This window comes from Babylonia areolata, chromosome 21 (genome assembly GCF_041734735.1).
Source record: "Babylonia areolata isolate BAREFJ2019XMU chromosome 21, ASM4173473v1, whole genome shotgun sequence".
Lineage (NCBI taxonomy): Eukaryota > Metazoa > Mollusca > Gastropoda > Neogastropoda > Buccinidae > Babylonia > Babylonia areolata.
The window spans coordinates 49,014,343-49,019,283 of record NC_134896.1 but is presented as its reverse complement, the minus strand read 5'-3'; positions in this window follow the sequence as shown (position 1 = coordinate 49,019,283).

Genomic DNA, 4,941 nt, shown 5'->3' with positions numbered 1-4,941 from the left:
ATTTTACTGGATTCTCGATTTCTTCTTTATTTATTTTTTTTAATCAGTTTGAAGAATGATTCGTTGTCAACCGTTCTAAATTCTTTGTTAGTATCATGTGCAAGGTTCACAAACAAAAAGCGAATGATCACTAAGAAACTTGCACAATTTTCAAATAAGAGTCTCGGTGAAGTGATGATCTTTTATTTTTCCGGCAAACAGTGATGTGTGCAGCCAATGTTATCAGCACTTGTCATTACTGGAGATACTTTCTTGTACGTAACACTTCTGTACTGAACACCGCCACCACCCTTCCCCCATCACCACTACTACCCCCCGCCCCCCATCATCACAATCACCACAATCACCACACCACCCTTCCCCCATCACCACCACCACCACCCACCCACCACCACCACCACCGCCACCCTTCCCCCCACCACCACCCTTCCACCCATCACCACCACCACCCTTCCACCCACCACCACCACCACCCTTCCCCCATCACAAACCATCACCACAACCACTGCCGGTCCACAATCACCACCACCACCCTTCCCCCATCACCACCACTACCCTCCTCCCTCTCACCCATTATCAAAAAAATATTTGTCTCCAAAATCGGTTTAAATTCTTTGTAATATTCTCAAAGGAGGCAAAATAGTCATTTCAGCTGTAAGTAAGATGATTTGATTTGCAAATGTTGCCTGGGGCTACACCTTTGGAGTTAAAAGACATTAATTTGTGTTTTCTCAACGTTTATGTGACATTGTTGTGCATCTGGAAATGTTTGTTCTGGGCATGAAAACATTATTTTGCATTAATCCTCCATGCTCCAATAGGAGTGAAAGGATAATTAAAACTTGAAACTTGAAACTTGTTTGTGTGTCTGTGTCTATGTGTAAGTGTTTGTGTGTTTAGTCATGCGAGTACGTGCAAAAATGCGTACATAACAGGTTTACATTCAAATTATCTTCAGCTAGCATAGATGTAATATATATATATATATATATATATGAAAACGTAAAGACTGCAAGTGATAGACGATATGAGGAATGTTTAAACTTACGTACCTTTCAAACTGATTTCCCATAATGTTAATATAAGCACCACGGAAGGACATACTTGTGGTGCAGGGCGACTGGAACGCAAAGGTTGGAGCAGACGCACAGCCAAACTGGCAAGGCAACTGCGGTCCTTTCTGCAATGAGGCATCCAACGACAGAGGTCTCAGATTGTTGGAGTTTGCCAGATACAATGACCTCATATTGGCAAACACACTTGGAGCGCACAAAAAATCCAGAAGATGGACCTGGCAAAGCCCTGGCGGAGACTACAACAACCAGATCGACTACATCCTGGTGAAGAAACGCTTTCGGTCCTGCATCAACATCGCCAGGACCAGAAGCTTCCCAGGGGCAGACGTGGGCAGCGACCACAACCTGGTCATGATGACCTTCCGACTCCGCCTCAAGAAGATCGCAAAGCAAGGTACCACACGAATGAGATTCGACCTCGAGAAACTGAAAGACCCAGAGGTTGCAGAATCTTTCAAAGCCATGATTGGAGGAAAATTCGCCGCACTGACCATCTTGCAGGACGAAGAGGTGAACATCGACAGAGAAACAACTGCATTTAACACTGCAGTGACTGAGACTGCCAAAGAAGTTCTGGGCACAAAACGACCAGTGAAGAAGCCCTGGGTCACCCCTGACATCCTCGACCTATGCGATAAACGAAGAGCACTGAAGAACAGCATGAAAAAAGCAAAAGAAAACTGGATAGAACAACAGTGCTCAGAGATTGAAGACAACCTGCAAAAGAACAACTCAAAAAGAGCGTACGCAACTGTCAAAAACTTGACAACAACCAAGCAAGGACGAGTCAGCACCATCCAGGACAAATCAGGGAAATGCCTCATTGAAGAAAAAGACATCCTACAGCGCTGGACTGAATATTGCTCCGAGTTGTACAACCATGACACCAAAGGTGACACTTCAGTTCTGAACTGTCCCCCATCAACCAACAACGACAGCCAGCCAATTCTTCGGGAAGAAGTAGAGGCAGCAGTGAAGACACTGAAAGCAGGGAAGTCAGCTGGCGTCGACAACATTCCCGCCGAACTGATTCAAGCTGGAGGCGAAGCGGTGATTGATGCCCTCACCACCATCTGTAATAAGATCCTGCAGACGGGAGAGTGGCCAACCACCTGGACACAATCATTGGTCATCACAATCCCCAAGAAGGGCAATCTACAACAGTGCAAAAACTACCGCACTATCAGCCTAATCAGCCACCCCAGCAAGGTCATGCTAAAGGTCCTTCTCAACCGACTGAAGCCGCAAGCAGAAATGATCATCGCCGAAGAGCAGGCCGGCTTCAGAGCAGGGAGAAGCACAACAGAACAAATCTTCAACCTGCGCTTGCTGTGCGAGAAATATCTCCAGCACCAAAGAGACCTCTACCACGTCTTCATCGACTTCAAGAAGGCGTTCGACAGGGTATGGCACGCTGCCTTATGGGCCACCATGCACAAATTCAGCATCAGTGAAGACATCATCCAAGCCATACAGAACCTATACGAAAGAGCAACCAGTGCAGTCCTCTTCAATGGTAGCACGGGTAACTGGTTTAGAACCACGGTCGGAGTCAGACAGGGCTGTCTACTCTCTCCCACTCTCTTCAACCTCTTTCTTGAAAGGATCATGACTGACGCCCTGGAAGATCATGTGGGAACTGTCAGCATTGGAGGCAGAGTCATCACCAACCTGCGCTTTGCCGATGACATTGATGGCCTGGCAGGAGAAGAGAAAGAACTCGAAGAACTCGTGCACAAACTTGACAAGACATCATCAGCCTACGGCATGGAGATCAGTGCCGAGAAGACCAAGGTTATGACCAACAACAGCCAAGGCGTAACGTCCAACTTGCACGTAAACGGTGAAAAACTGGAAGAAGTCTCCTCCTTCAAATGCTTGGGTGCCATTGTGTCAGACGAGGGTTCGAAGCCAGAGGTCCTGTCCAGAATCGCGCAGACTACTGCCGCACTGAGTCGATTGAAGACTATATGGAAGGACAAAAAGATCTCCCTCTCGTCCAAAATCAGACTAATGCGCTCCCTCATCTTCTCAATATTTCTATACGCTTGCGAATCCTGGACCCTCACTGCAGAACTCCAGAGAAGAATCCAGGCCCTGGAAATGAGATGCTTCCGCAAGATCCTGAACATTACATACAAAGACCACATCACAAATGAGGAAGTGAAAAGAAGAGACCAAAACGCCATTGGCCCATTCAAAGACCTGCTAACCACAGTGAAGGAACGCAAGCTCCGCTGGTATGGACACGTCACACGATCAGAAGGCCTAGCCAAGACCATCCTGCAGGGTACCGTACAAGGAAGGAGGAAGAGAGGCAGACAGAGAAAGCGGTGGGAGGACAACATCAAAGAGTGGACGGGCCTGCCATTTGCCACAACTCAAAGGGCCGCTGAGGACCGAGGCAGGTGGCGCGAGCTGACCAGGCAGTCATCCATGGTGCCCCAACGACCCACCCACGGGTCAAGGGATAGATGAGAGATGAGAGAGAGAATGCCTGCATTGATGCAATTCGAAATGTAAGTGCCATGCTGTTGTTCGTTGCTAAATTTCGTACTTAAATGTGTGTGTGTGTGTGTGTGTGTGTGTGTGTGTGTGTGTGTGTGTGTGTGTGTGTGTGTGTGTGTGTGTGTGTGAGTGTGTGTGTGCCAGTGTGTGTGTGCGAGTGTGTGTGTGTGTGTGTGTGTGCTCGGCTAAATCGTCTGTCAACAAAACGTCAGCTGTAGACAGACTCACGCTAGACTCGGTCTTAGTGGTGAAGATAGGAAATGGTACCACGAAGCTGTTTTCACTCAGTTTTATTAAACTTGTACGTTTATATGATGCAAAGTCTGAGCATGAAGTGTACTGCAAGACACCATTTCCCAACAAACTGGGAACACACAAGAGACCACACAGCGAAATGACAACGAAATCTGTTGGGTGAGATGAAGAGATGAGACACAGACAGAGACAGAAAGACAGTCAGACAGACAGGTAGAGACAGACAGACAGACAGTCAGACAGACAGACACACACACACACACACACACACACACACACACACACACACACACACACACAGAGAGAGAGAGAGAGAGAGAGAGAGAGAGAGAGAGACAGGCAGGCAGACAGACAGACAGACAGACGGAGACAGCGACAGGCAGAGAGAATACATTCTCCACAATCAAAAAGCAGCATCAAAACAAACATGTCACCATAAGACTCGAATCATTATTTAAAAGTCTTTATTTTCCTTTCACGCTCAGTAGGGCAACATTATAACTGATAAATCAATTTTAAAATGTGATCAGTTCAGAGGACACAAAAGTAATACCAACGTCAGAAACATTCGTAGGTTGTGATCTGGTCATTTTGATCAAGTGAACAGATGCTGCTATTTCAAAGGTAGCGTTAAAAGTCAGTAATGAATTAACACATACTGCAGTGAACCTGATTTTTTTCTGCCACGTACGTATTGACTTCTTCCAGCGAGCTCTTCTCATTATGCTTGAAGAAGGTGAATGATGCAGGCGTACTAAATGTGCTCAATGGACCGATGATCAATAATGAACGATTTTTGTAAGCAGTAAACAATAATGCTTCACATTACTATGAGCTGTTGAACATTTATTTTTTTCCTCTTAATTTGTTGTCTAAAAAGGAACAACATTGAGCCTAAAACGAAACAACTCATTAAAAGACAAAGTTGCATTCAGTTTAAAACCTTTTCTGGTCGGGAGGGGGTAGGTGGGTGGTGGTGGGGGTGGGGGTGGGGTTGTGCTCGGAAAGTTGGGTAGCTGAGAAAAAAAAAATGCAGTCACTATGCATCCATGCTGCGCATTTTACTCTCTACTCAGCTGCAATAACTTCCGGGTCCGTTTCC